Source organism: Gavia stellata, chromosome 15 (assembly GCF_030936135.1).
Source record: "Gavia stellata isolate bGavSte3 chromosome 15, bGavSte3.hap2, whole genome shotgun sequence".
In the NCBI taxonomy this organism is placed as follows: domain Eukaryota; kingdom Metazoa; phylum Chordata; class Aves; order Gaviiformes; family Gaviidae; genus Gavia; species Gavia stellata.
In genome coordinates this window covers 7825444-7840805 of record NC_082608.1, presented here as the reverse complement: position 1 = coordinate 7840805, position 15362 = coordinate 7825444, and the positions used below count along the sequence as shown (strand labels likewise).

Here is a 15362-nt window from a genome sequence, read left to right as displayed (position 1 = left end):
TATCTTAAGTTTTTTCAGAGTTCAGAATTAAAAAATACTATTACAATGTGCAACCATGTTCTGTAACATGGTAGTCATAAATAACTGCATTTAAGGCTTGCTGATGTGAAGCTGTCAGAGCCAGGTGCTCAGCATTTGCAAGTGACATATCTATAACCTTCTGCCTGTTAAGAATTATGAAATGTCATCTGATTCTTACATTCTTAAAAATAACTAAGAGATCAACTGACAACAAGCAGGGTAAAAAAGAGCCCAATCCTGCTGTTACTGAAATCGGTCACAGTTTTACTGATGTCAGGCTAGGCATTTGAAAGTGGTAACTGCTGAAATTCTTCTTTTTAATCACGAAAATTGATCATCTTCACCTGCCCGTTCTGCCACTGTGACACCAAACAAATTTAAATCATGGGTCTTTATCTCCTGATGAAAAGTATTTACTCCATGCACTGAACAATCTCTAACCCTTTTATCTAAATTATGTTGGATTCAAATACAAATTCTACATAATTCTGCAACTGAAATCCAAACCATATCGCAAAGCCACAAGCACAGCCCCTATTGACCAGATGGGACCTGCAACCTGCTCCAGTGATTACTTACATTGAGTATTTACATTTTCTTCCCAAGATTCTTGATTTTATGCTTGCCTCTTTTTTTTTTTTTTCAATCCAGTAACAAATTGATTGATGTCAGTGGTGACATCATGTGACATTAGGAACAGAGAAGATAATTTACATAGGCAGTGCCTTGACAAATTTTGATGTTACATTCAAACCGTAAACAAATGCGTACTCCACAGAAGGGCACAGCTCCGGTCCTGTTAGTCTGCAAGTTTACTAATGGAGGAGCATGCAATTTGGCCACTTCTTTTGAAAAATCATCCTTGAGAAATGGTTATACTTTTTCCAAAAAGTTTATGTTAGCGTAAAGGCCATGTCACATAATACTAAATTCCAGAAAGATAGAGAAAAAACAAGATACAAAGCTACAAGCTTACTGAAGCAGTTACAGGTACTATTCCCTGACGGTGGCAGAGCAGGCTTGGCTCCCACATGCTTTCTCCTAGGAGCTCACCTACCATTTTGTGTTCTGTAAACCACCATCTTGTTCCTATTTTGACCCATCTCTTAATAGAAAAACTCTGGACATAGTTATCCTAAATACAATTTCACCCTTACACAAATATATTTCTTGTTTTAACACCAAATTCTGCATACATTTGGGAGGGTTCTGCTCCAAAACTAAATAAACTAAGTTAGCAATTCATGTACCTTAATCAAAACAGACAAGTGGAATGTTTTAATTTTATTTTATCCTTGACTGCTTTTTGCTTGTCTTGCTTGGACAGTTTTTTGTATTACTACTTTCATGCTGACGGTTTTTTATTTCTTTACATTTTATCTTGAAAAGAGAGGTAAAAAAAAAAAATCAGTCTGCTAAAAATACATACAGGCAATAAATTCAGTCCTAGCCAATTAGAAGTATAAGGGATCAGCACTGGTCATCGGCAATTTTAGCAACACACTGCCTTTCACGTTGGTTAAACACTGGAGACTGCTCTAGTCCTTGAGCTGCTGTAGGGCAGCTGGCTCCAGCACGTAACAAAACCGCGATTTTTGGAATCCCTTAAATGAGGGCAAAGGTTTGAGTCAGCCTCTGTTGGCATTAATTTGCTTTGCTCCCTAATGACTGAAAAGGGGACAAAGAACATGTATGTGAAGACGACGGCACTTAAATTCACTTTATATTATTGCAGTCATGGTTTCAGGTTCTCCCCCTCTATTTGCACAGACCCACCACACAGCTGACAGTGCTGCACCTCTGTGTAAGGAGGAGATCGGTGGGATGGAGCCTCTTGAGCTTAGACACAGTCACATCTCCCTGCAGCTGCTGCTCACACCACCACTCCTCCTTTTTCTTTACCTTTTTTTCCTTTTTTTTTTTTAAGCAAACATCATCTTTTATAGGATCAACCATAAGAAAAAGTAACAGCCAAGCCTACTAAGACATATTGCTGTATTGGACTGATGTTTCTCTTGGGTAGCAGGACAGCATGTCAAATTGTCCCCTCAGACAGCAAGTATGGGGCAGGTGCACTGCCAGAAGAAGGAAGCCAGGACCCACGCTGCTTGTCACGACGCTGGCTGCGGGCACCCAAACATGTCCAGGCAGGACACGACCACTGGGCAAGGCCAGGCTGGCACTACTCAGGACCGGTGTTAGGTGGTTCTATGGAGCGGTATGGTCACAGTGACGGCCAGTTGGCAGACCTGAGCCGAGCACTTGATCCACACCTGCCCACCCATCCACCCATCAAGCTCGGCAGCGGGCACAGAGAAACAAGGGGCAAAAAGCATGCCACATCCAACAAAGAAAGATTGGGTCTATACACCAGTGTAATTAAGAAGCCCCAGAGGTTTAGAGGGGAAGGGTGTCTGTAAGGCTGAAGCAAAAAAATTGGTGATCAGGCTTTGTCACAGGCACTGAGCATAATTGTAGGGAGACACTTAACTCCACTGTCCTTCTGCTCCCTCTCCATAATGGGCATAAAACCAAGAGCTGAGAGGTTCCTCCGTGGCCACCTTAATCTTCTGGATATAAATTGTTATTTAAGGAGACAGCACCTGAAGTGGTGTCACTGCCGGCTTTACCTCAGCCCTGGCAATGAGCAGAAGCCACAGTAGTCAGAGGGAAAGAAAAATCAGTTTCTTCCTCTCAAACTCAACTTTGATACCCAAGCAGTTGCAGCTAAAATTTGCCCTCAGTTGCACACGGCTGTTGCTGGACTCACAGGGAAGCAGGAGGAGCTTTCCTGGACTGGTCAGAGACATGGGGACATGACACTGTGCATGGAGGGGAGAGGAGTCCCACAGACCCCCATCTGAGGGCAGACCCCTGGGGGCTTGGCCAGCCCTCCCCAGGAGGGCAATGTGGGTCCAGAACAGATTTGGCTGCTACGGCTGTGAAGGGATTTCCAGCTCTTGCTACTAAGAACAGAGTAAAAAAACCCTTAGTCTGTAATATTAGCCAGGGAGTAATTCACTTAAGTTGATTTTTCAGTTAAAGTTTCAGTTTCTTAATATTTTTCTCGTCATTCCTTGACACCTAGGTTGACTCAGGTGACCAGTATGCATTAACTTTCACTTTGTGGATGCTATTATTTAAGTAGTGGTAATGGGCAAAAAAGCCCGCGATAAGGTACAAAGCATTCAACACAATCACTTCTGAAATACATCGCACAGGAAAATAATTCCTGTTTCATTAGCAGGAAAATATGTTTTCTGAGACACACCAGACACAATCATAACTACTGAAGTCAAGGACTAGACAGTTCCATCTGTCCTAGTTAATCCCTCTGAATGTGTGGACACACAAGTCCACATTGTTGATGTTCAACATGGGCAGGAGCCACCCACGTACCTGAAATGCTCTGCAGCTTGGGAATACCACAGGAAACAGCAGCACAGTTTAAGACGTAGAGCCGAGATTTTATAAAGCAGCTAAGGATCTTGTATGAGGTTTAACTACTTTACAGGAGTCCTGGTGACACAATGGTGAAGACTCAGCATTTCAGGAAATTTTGGAGACATTTCACACTGGGCATTGAAAATGAAGACACCCAAAATCACTGATGTTAAGCTTTGGACAGAATGTTCACAAGTGCACTTCACATGTTTTTGTTGGATACTTCCTTTTTCCTTCACAAACTTACCTAATTTTCTCCCCAAATTACATTGTATGCCTGCACATTAAACCATGGTTGCAACCACAGAAGTTACCATGTAATTACACTCTTACTCTTGTCTCTATCTGCTCTCTCCATCCAAACAATCATTTTTAAATGCTTTGGAAAAACATATTTTTACTCCTTCAGTAATACACAGACAATACAGCAAGAGGACAGAAGTTCAGCCCCGTTCTGCTCCATGTGTCATCAACAGAATGGTACCCGAGGTGCAACACACTGCACCAATGGAGAGGGCACGCATATCTCCCAGTGCCAAATTCACTATGCAGTTGATTAGAAAAAAAGATGGGCAAGAAACAGTTTTGAAGTCAAGTACTAAACCTTGGTACCACTCACAGCACTATATTCCTATTTTTAAAGCATTAACATTTTTTTCTTCTCTTTTGTAAATGGTCCATAGTATCTGCCGGCACACAGAGATAAAATACTGGAAATAAAAAACAGAGACACTCTTTCAGCTGCATCCTTCAGGTAGTTATAGGAAACTCACCCAAGAGTATGCCTGCTGCAACAGCAGTGCCTTTGGTGAAATCTGGGGGCATTTATGAAGCTGAAACCCTTCGGGAAGGCTGGGTTTGACTTGAAAACAGCTTTGGTCTGGCAGCATAGAAAAGCTTACTGTTAGTCAACGCAAAAGATTGGTAACTTTGTGCACTGCCCACCCATGGCCTGGTGCAGGGAAGACATTGCTGGCATCGGGAAGACACATGTCTGCTTCCACTCCCCATTCTGCCCCAGCACCGGGAGGACTCGCTGCTGTCATGCCTGGAGAAGACCTGTGTTCTGCTCCAACTGACTCTGGGACCCGAATGCAAGAGCCAGAACAAGGACCGGCCAACATGTGGAGGAACTGTGGGCAACGGCGACATCACAATACAGCGCTCCCACACATGCCAAATATTTGCATTTTGCCTGCTCATCTCAGATGTTCTCCATGGATGCTTATTTAATTGCTAGGTCATGAGTGCTGCAGGCTCAAAGATTTCAGTTCTTTGTGCTCAGAGAAACTTCTGAAAGGATTCAGCATCCATTCCCTTAAGAGTGAGAACATCTATTTATGGGGCTACCATTACCTGAACTCCATTCACAGTCACAGTGCTTATTTAACACTTTATCACTCCCAGGAAAGAAGTTAACCTTATCAAAGTAAGACGCTTCTGAACCAAATGTTGATTTCTAGATGCAATCAAGCTTTACAAGTGAGCAACAGCCCCTCAGTAATTCAGATGGCATGTGTATGCTCCCTTATCCTATTACACAGGCTTCAAGGACCACAAGGACCAGTTTAACGCTTCCCATAACATAAAAACTCCATAGTATGCTAACTAAAATGTCAGGAGCTGTGACAGTTTGAGAAACTGCTGAGAAATATGCTGGATTACAAGCAAGTCCCTCAGCTGATGGGGGAACTTTCCTGAATCAGGGATGTTATCAAGAGCTGCATCCAGGACCAAGGCTGCTCCCTCACCTGCGAGCAACCTTTGAAAACACCATGTACAGAATAGTATGAGTGCAGAAAATGCTGGTGCCACTTTTTAGTTTGGAGGATTTTGTCAGATTTTGTTGGTGACAGAACGCTCTCAGATAAACCTGGGGAAATCTTACCAATGCCTGTGCTAGCTGTAATGTACATGTCAAGATTCACAGCTTCCCCTCTAGAGAAAAAACTCCAGCACCAATCCACACTGTAAGTCAGACACACAATAATCACATATTTTCCCTGGCCTAGCTGTAGGTACTCATAAGCAAGCGCTCTGTGATCTTCCAGACCTTCAGACTTCTTTGCAGCCTTTCAGATGCACACCTCTCTGTGCCGTCCTACCCAGACTGTGCTCCATCCCTCCCATCACATGAAATTACATGCTCCCAAATCAGCACAGGACACAGAAAAGCCCCATCTGACCACCATTCATCCGCCACAACTCATCCCACAGCACCCGCAGCCTGGGATTTGATACAGCGCTCTTAATCCTGCAAAATGCAGAGCAGCTTCCATTTCCACGAAGTCAAAGGGAGCTGAGGATGCTCAAAACTTTGTGGACTGAGGATTGTAAATTAGCTGGTTTCCAGCTGCTTGGCATGGCAGGAGCACAAAGGATGTTAACAATCTTCACACTTTAAATAGCCTGGTATTTTCCACACACATCTAGAGTCTGTCCTTTGGAGAGGTGAGGATAAGCTTGCTCCTCAGACTGAAAGAGGAGAAGAATACCTCTGCTCTCACTCAGCCTACTGCCCAGAGAAGTTCAGTCCTGCACGGCACTGGGAGCTGCCACCACAACTAGCAGTGGCATACAGCAAAAAAAGAAAAAAGTTTGGAAATGGCTACTTCAAGCAGAAGCCAGCTAGTCCCTTCTGTTCAGATCACCTCCCGGATGGGTGTAAGTCTTTCCTTTCCTGCTGCTTAGATGTTCCCTGTTAGATTCTCCACCTCCTAATATTGGTGAGACAAAAGTCTGCAAACAACAAAAATCGGCAGAAGAGCAGCAAAGGAAAGTAGCAGCATGAAAAATGGTCACATTTGTATTTTAAATGAAGTGCCGCTGCGGCAGAGCTGCAGTCGGCTGCCTGGGAGCGCAGCGGGGTGCAGATCCGGCCCTGAGCCAGGGCATGCCGCCCATGAGGAACAGGGCTGCCCTTCTTTGTCAGCAGGCCGGGGCTTTCTTCCACCGGTGTGCAGGGCGAAACCTTCCCATTCAGCAGGAAAATAGGAAGTTCTGTGGGGCTTTGCCAGTATACTGAGAATAGGTGCCTGTGAGTGTATCCCAATGCATTTACCCTATCTTGCAGCTAAAAGGAAAGGGAAATCCCCTGGTGCCCCCATACCAACATTCAGGGGACCAAAAGGGTACCTGGCGAAGCAGAAAGGTGTGTTTTATACCAGCCATTTGAGCCGATTTACTCCCTTCAGAAAATCAACTTTGCAAGAGGCTTCCTGCCAGGTCTCTCCGTGTTTACTAGATATTTTGCTTGTTTGTGTGACCATTTCCATTAGCTTTAGTAACATTTTGCCATTTTTTTCCCCCCAGTGGTTGGTGGAAAGGAGCGCTGGGACACCAGGGCATCCCCAGAGAGGTGACGGCATATTCCTCGCCCATGCCTTAACCCTGGGATGCCCCACGGGAACTGTGCGTGGTCCTCGGCACAATCGCTCGCAGCTCCAGAGCCACCTCCCTGTTCCCTCCCCAGTGCACGGCCGATTCAGCCATCAGTGGCCCTCGGCCAGGAGGGCTTTTTCCACCTTAAATAGGACTGTTATATATTAGTCCTTTCATGGGCCGGTAGGCCAGGGAATAAGACAAGAGGGTTTACTGACATGGCTTATTTAGCTAGTTCAGAACCTAAATTTGCACAAGTTCTCTAGCTGCTTTTCTCCAAAGTCAGTCACAGGGCTTGGCAGAGACTGGGGTTTTTGCTGGCAAAGTCAGCCTTTTTGTGTGAAGGAGGAAGGAGTAGGGAAACCCAGACTGCTGTGCTCTCTAGGTCAGGGAAGAAAGAAAAAAAAAAAGAAAGAAAAAAATAAGAAAGGAAGAAGGATGAGAAAAATGGGACAGAATTACAAAGGAAAACTGAAAAAAAGATAGTTAGGAACAGAAAAAGATGTGAAGGTGATTAAGGAGAACAAGACAAACAACAAAATAAGGTAGCACTAGCAGGTTTATGCAAAGAAGATCTAATTATGGGTGGCTAAATCCTCCAGGACATTAATATTCCATCGTAATGTGTCTAGTTTCCTCCTTTCCAGACATGGGAGGGAGGAAATGAGAATCACTTAGATACACTGTTTAATGAGCAAATGATGGACGATCACCAAATACAGCCTGCCTGATAAGTATCCATTAGCTTAAACTCGCACAGTAAATCTGTGCGCAGCTAACGGGCCTCCCTCTTCAAATGCTACGGCAAAACTTAATGTAACTGCAACTACAGAAAGGGATCGCTGTAAACAAAAATCTCATCTCTAAGACGAGAAAGACCGTAGGACATACATAATGGCTAATCACAGCCCTTCCCACGGACTGCACACCTGACTCACAAGCCAGAGCATATTTATTCCCAGTGCACATATTTAGTTTTTGTGTTTCTAATTCTCAGACTTCACTGGAGACAGATATTTCCCATCAAAATCTATTATGCAAATAAATAGGAGTGTACAGTGTAATAAAATGCAGCTAATGTTTCAGGTTGCTCTAAAGATCAACATCTTAAACATGCAATACATTAAGCTTATAGTTCTTAAAACTGGGCCTGCAGACACCCCATTTCCATACTTTACATTATAGATTTGGGATCAATACTCTTACTGATGGTTCTTACAGCTTGTCATTGAAGGTTAATCCCCAGAGGGCAGGGTGGGATTTTTTTTCCTTTTAATTGCAGTACATTGTATTTAATCTGTGAAATGTTCAGGAATTTAAGAGGTTGCCCTGGAAGGGGCACCTGGCCGAGAAGCCCCCTGCTCTGTGCTACATACAAGACCCACAGCAGCAGCGTCTCAGCTGTGCACAAGAACCACATTTTCCCAGCACGCTGGTCCAAAACCATCCCAGCAATGGTTGGCACTGGGAACACCCCATTTTAGGTTCCCCGGGTTTCATCAGGAAGCACCACCTCCGCTGCTCTGCCGCAGGGAAACAGTCCCCTTTGCCGGGTGTGCTGTCGGTCCCTCCTCTGCCCTGCAGCAGGCTGTGCCACCTCCCTGCATCCCCAGCACAGGGAACCTGTCTCCGGTGCCTCCCCACCCTCCTCTTGCCTTTTTGGACAAAAATGTCTTTCAATATTGGTTGTTTCTAACTGTTGCTTCCACATCAGAAATGCAGGAAGGGGACTAGAGTTTGGGGATCCTTCCACTTTTTCTGCCTGGAGTTTGCCTGACCATGAGACTGGTGGGGCACACCCCACCCAGCCCAAGGGACACATACCACTGATGGCCCATTTGTACCTGGCACAGAGCTCCTACTGATGTGCTGCACCCTCAGACCCATCATCTGCGATAAGCCCGGCTGGAAACAGATGGGAGCACCCAGGGTCCCTACACCCTCACCTGCCCCGGTCAGGCTGAGCCCCAGCCCACACCACCCCAGCTCCAGTGGAGCGAGAGCACAGGCATGGGGCATAGCACAAAGAGATGGGGAGCGAAATGGAGATGGACAAGGGCTGCAGGGTGGCCAGCTCCCGTGGACAGGGATGGAGGATGGCAAGCACCGGCTGCCTGCAGGTACACTCCTCCCTGCATTATTACATGCATTTCTAAGGCAACTGTCACCATAGTGTCTGCGCCTTCTTTCAAAAATAGATCTACTACAAGTAAACAGGTGCTTTAAAGCTCAAGTGAAACAAAACAGGTGAATCTGGCATTCCCCACGTTGCTCATAAAACCATGTATTTTACTTCAGCAACCAAGAGTTTAAATATTCTTGCTCCATATCTGGAACGCTGCTGGATGACAGAAACATGTACGTGTTGAAACCCTAACAAACCGAAACAAGGAAAGCAGAGAAGGGGGAATTAACACACCTACAATTCATGGACAGGCCTTTAATTCCATGAGTTGAATTTGCAAGTTGTGAAGCAATCCCTTGCTCTGCTAAAATGCTAAAAGCAGGCTGAAGTTACCCAAAGATTACCCAAAGACAAGGTGACGATGCGAGAGACCAATGAAAAGCGATAGACCAGAGGTGGGTCTGCAAGTACAAAGACCAAGCTGCTACTCAAATACTTGCAATTTCTTACACCTTCCTCCAAACTTTGGGTGTAGAAGTTGTACTAGTGACGGCTCCGCTGCCACCCTATGCACTTTTGAACACAGAGACCTAGTGAGTGAAGGTACACAAATCTCAGGTATCACCTATGACAGTATTTGCAAACACGTGGGAAACAAGGTGCTGCGTTGGAAGACAGCAGACCTGACAGTTGCAGTTCGCAGAGACAAGGTGCACATGGAAGAGATGGCACAGGCCAAAGGGATGCCAGAAAGGCCTGTATTGTTTCCTGAACGTAAAGAAATGGCTATAATGAAATGAAGTTTCAGAATGAAGCCAAAGCACCATGAAGTTCAAACACTGGGCTTTGCACAGAGGATGCAGGGTCTCAGCAAATGAGATTTATTGCATGCTTTCCTTCTCCAGGAAAAAAAAGAAAAAAAAAAGAGAGAGAGCGTGCCAGGAAAGAGCACTATTTTTACATTAGGGCTATAAAGTTTCTCTATAAGCAGGACACCTAATAAAATGATTTACATGTGCTGGCCCTGTCTTGAGGCAGCTAATGAGGATGCTGAAAGGTTAACATCTAACACTGGCTAATAACAGAAAGAAAGGGGAATGTTCTGAAATTAATTTACATAAACTATTATATGGAAACAGGAACCAAACCAGGGAAGAACAGAAGTAGACAACTAGGATCTGCAGATGGGCAGTGGGGCCACAACTCTTTACACTACCTCTTGCTCATAAAGCACATAAAGAGATCTATGTGCACCAGCAGCCAGAGTACACCCTAACTCAGGCTGCAGTTTGTTCCCCATTGCTACTAACAGGCATCACCCTTCTGTGTTCTGCTTAGTCAAAACCATCTGACCAACTGCAGTTCCGTAATAAAAAACCTCACAAAAACCCCGTTCACTGTCCCACCTGCTATGGTCAGACCAAAAGCCACATACATCCCTCCAGACCCTCCTGCCGTAGACAGTGAGCAGCCTTTTCCTTTCCTTTGGCAAAGAGCTGCCATCAGGATGCAATACTCTCCAGCTCATCTGACATCACCGTAAATCAAGTCCCACTTCACAGCAATTTCCCCTCTATGGATTTCATCCAGACCCAATAGAAGCAGATGCAACATCTCCCATTTCACGTGGATCAGGTGTGGTATTATTCTCAGTCTCTGTCCTGAGCTGTCCTAGATGGCAGAGGGACCCCAACTTTCAGACTTAGGTTCAAGGTAGAGAGTTTAATGCCCGTGAAAAATTCAGACTTGCAAATGTGATAAAAAGAATAGAAAATTACTTAAACAGCAGCAATTACCTTGAGGGTCACTGATGAAGTGGTAAAGCACACAACTCTACTCTTACACATGTTTAAGTCTCTTACTCCATAATTCTTCAAAGCAGGTTTTACTACGTTATGCCTAAAGCCTTCGTCCCTGCTGCAGCAAGCTCCAGCAGGAGCAGAGCTGCTGTACCAAACACTTTGTTTAGTATCACCCTCCCCTCCACAAATACCCCATTCAGCACCCAGGGCTATTAATCACAGCTGAAAAAAAAAGTCTTTGACCAGATTTCTACACCTCAGCCTAAAAAAAATACACTGATTTTTACCACTAATCCTTCAAACTTGGAAATTTTTTCACTGGTGAGCTATGTTTGCAGCATAAGTAGCACAGGAAAAGGAAAAGAGAGAAGGCTTTTCCTGACCAGCCATTTTAATTAGAGCTATGAGTGCATGGAAAAACTCATCTGGTGAGTGGAGTTATTTCCCCCTTTCCCCTCCTCTTGGGATGCTGGTCCCAATCAGCAAGACCCAAATTTCCAAAAGCGTAAGTACGCCGGGCTGTCAGCGCACTCGCTTTGCTGCCGCCGCGGGGCCGTCACATGGGATCAGGCCCTCGACGACCGAACAAGGAGCGCTTCAGCTTTCCTGAGAGAGCGTGGCTTTTCGAGGGCCGTTCGGAGGAGTTTGTTTCTCAAATAGCTCACTGTGGCTCTTTTGTGCATGCAAGCGTATGCGTGTGTGTGTGTCTGTGTGTGTGGTAATACTCCCCAGGCTCGCTCATTTTAATGCTGCTTTCTCCCCAGATGAAAATATACATATTCTTATTAAGAAAAAAAAATGTGCAAAGTATAAATTTGCATCTATGATCATTTCTGGTTCATAAATTGTATTTTAATAATAAAACAATATACTCTTCTGTACTGCCTCTTAAATACTAACAGGAAAGTCTGTCTTATTTGTATGCAAGCTTAAATATTTTAATGAAGGAACACACAAATGGTATAAAATAAATGCTGTAAAGTGAAATATAGATAAAAGAGTAAATAAAAGCAGGTGTAAAGTTAATACATGGAGAATCCAGAACCTCATCCTGCCTCCTTCACCACGAGAAGAGTTTCTTTGGTCACATGGAATGACCCACACGAGCAAATGTTCCACACTCCCTGGGCGTAGACACCCCACACTTTCCTACTGCTTGATTTTATTGCACAGGTCAGGGAAATTCTCCAGCTGAGATTCTTCCTACTAGAAAGACAGGCTTTGTTGGCTGCATTAAGGTGAAAGAAATTACAATGAGGGAGAGAAAGTTGTATACATCACACATATCCCTTCATAACATCAAATTTAATTTGCAGAAAAAAAAAACTCTGCCACCATAAAGTGGAAACTAATATTTTTTATAACCCCTTAACAACCTGTCCTTAGTGCTAACATGCATAAATAAATTTCAACATCTTGTTATACATGTAGTTTATTTTAAAAAAAGACTAAAAGAAGAACAGAGTTCTTATTTAAAACTGCCACACATAGAAAGAAAGGGGGAAAGCTAGCTTTTAAAACTTTATCCCAAAGCCTACTTTTTTTTTTTATTCCTATTAAACTTACAACCTTTCCACTGAAATGAAACATAGAAAGAGTTTCCAAATATTTTATAATTCTGAATGGATTTCCCTAGTGTAACAGTAATAATATTTTTACAGTTAAAAGATGCACTTATTAAATCAGTGCGATTTGTGTATTTAGAAAATTCATTAGAGCAGACATTCCCCAACATTTTTAGATTTATTTATTTATTTAGCCTAATTTGGGTACACTACTTCAAAAGAACGCTTAGAGCTTCCCAGTTCCTTAGTCACTCACTAATAACATCTAATAATTAATAAAGACATGTAAATTCTTAACTCCCAGAACTATTCCAAACCTACTATCTGTACGCTTCATGTCATGTCTCACTTATAGATATCTGCATTACTTTGTTTCGTAAAATGCTGAAGGGACACGTACTTATCTTGCTCTCCACCAAGAGTGAATATTCAGGCATGCTGCAACCAAAGCAAAACTAAACTGAATCCTGAGCAAACCTCTCCTCTAGGAGCCCTCAGAGTTTTCCAGGCAACCGTGGAGGCTTTTAGCTGGGTTTACTGCATGGTTGTGTCCCTTCTGCAAATGCCCACCCCGTGCCTACATGCTTGCGTAAATGCACACATGCTTGTACATGCATGCATCTGCAGCAGCTGTGGGGGACATGCTGCTGTGCAGAAATGCAGGTGTGGTGTCAGGTGAGTACGTCAGGATAGTCTCATTAGCGCTAATTTTTACAAGTATTTGGGAGCCTGGAGGGAATGAACCAACTAAATGCACAGCTGTGATATGGAAAGGAAAGGCCTAATTTAAGTGTAAATGCAATGCTCGGGACAGCAACTCTGAAAGTACCTGTAGAAACAAAGAGGGCCCAAGCGAACACCCTCATTCCCCTGAACACCCTCGTTCCCCTTCGAACACCCTCGTTCCCCTTCGAACACCCTCGTTCCCCTTCGTAAGGCCACCAGCCCCTTCCACCTCTGCCTTCCGAGGTGTTAAAATCCCTATTCTACGGGCAGACACCACAGGGAATAACGTTAGCTCAAACCATCTTTATTTGGAAGCAAATTATATTGTGTCTGCTCCTCTCTGACAACTGCTCCTGTCAGGGTTTTGTGCTCTGCAACGTTTCCTTGTCATATTTATTTGCTTGTTTTGATTTCTGGTCTTCTGTCAGGAGGAAGACTGCCAAAACCGTAAGTTCTGTCTCCTACAAGTACTGCTAAGCTTGGGAAACAGGGCATGGGGATTTCCACACATGGCTCAAGCCAGTACGTTGACAGAGGTTTACTTAAAGAACTACAACTTGCATAAAGTTTTGTATTTAAATTTCAGTGGACTAAATGAACAGGACTTGAAAGACGTATGAAAACAGCCCCACTTCCCTAAATAAAAGGTACCATAATAGGTATTATGAATAAACTCAAAATAAACTTCCCACACCAGAACCACATGCAGATGCAAGGTTATTCGTACATGGACAAACTATAACTGTGCTGTAGTTTTGCTGTATGTAAAACAAGCCCCCCAAGTTTGAATGGTTTCTGTTATGATTTCTTAGAATCTGCAAATCTCTTCCTCAAAGCCAAAGTGAGACAGAAAAAAAATGCACAAAAGCACCTACCTTTCAAAACAAAGAACTTTTTTCCAACCTAACCACTATAAAAATGCTTAGATAATTAATTTACAGTTGAGGCAAACAGGGCTACTTGGCTGAACTAAAGCTTTTTCCCAGGCAAATTTCATCCATAGCCAGAGTCAGCAAAGCAGAGTCCCTCTACAAATTTTTATGACATCTGAGTATATTTCCTATCCACACTTGTATTTTTCCCTGTTAATGAGATTCCGCTGTTATTCTTTTGATTTCCTGAGAGAATACATAATCTTATGGAAATCCTGTGGTAAATAGAAGTGTTCGTGCTTGGTCCATGCGTACTCATGCTTCACGATGTAGGCGTGCTTTGGCCATGCATGCATCAGTACAGAAAGGACACCAAGTCACACTGACAAATGAACTGTCTTAATAGCAATACAGTAGAGGGGGGATTGACTGCCAACATCCCTTCTGTATGAGTTACGGACACTACAGCGTTCTGGGAAACCATCAGTTTGTATTAGTGCTGACTGGTTTCAAAGATAGGTTGTTAAGGTGAACATCACTCAAGTGTATGTAAAACTTTCTATCGATCAGAAAGGCAGCCCTGTAATCAATAAAGGCGCAGACATCCTTTCTCCTCCATCATGCAAGCAATTTGTCTAAAAATGTGAAATCATTCTTTTTTGTTAAGACAAGGTTTTGTGATAGTCTCTGTCTGGGACATGGCAGACACAAAAGTTTCTTCTAAATGCATGCAATAATCATCGTAATTCTACTACACTCGGGGAGACTTGAACTTGCCCCTGACCTTCCAGCTCCTTCCGTGTCAGCCCTTTGGCATCAGCCACCACTGGCCACACCACAGGCTTCCTTCTGCACCAGTTAGTGCTGGTACCTCGTGGGTGAGCTCTTTGCCACGGCTTTACTCACCACACTGGCTCTGGGTGGACAACCCTGAGCATCCCCCACAGTCTGAAGTTCTCGACCTTGCAGACTACTAAATCATCTCTTTGATTCAAATTCAGGGGAATGGTCGTGTTCTTCCACATCTTTTCAGATAAACTGGGAATATTTTACTTCTAATATGAGCAATATTGCACTTACCCAATTCTCACTTCAACAGACAGCCTGACACGAAGACAGGACATGTTGGTATTTCTGACTGCTCACATCGATAACACAGCCTCCACGCCTGCTCACCAACACCTCCAACATATGAAAGACTAGAAGGTTTGAGACCTTCAGGTATTTAACATTATACAGTATCTTAAGTCCTACTTAAATGTTAGGTTTTATTTTTTTGGCAAAGACTGTTACTCACCATTTTCAAAAATAAGACATGTAAGTGGTTCCTGTTGAAGCAGGAACCGCAGCAGATATTGTGCTCAAGCCTGGACAGTTTTGTTCATCTTTCCAGACCGCAGAACACCTGAAAGAGCTGACACTTGCT

The 15362-nt window shown here is 43.8% G+C and overlaps 1 protein-coding gene across 1 annotated transcript in view; it reads right to left on the bottom strand.

The window, feature by feature from the left end:
* Nucleotides 1–15362, bottom strand: part of ZNF423 (zinc finger protein 423) — a 234886-nt gene that overhangs the window by 192665 nt on the left and 26859 nt on the right. The gene's annotated exons all lie outside the window — the stretch shown is intronic.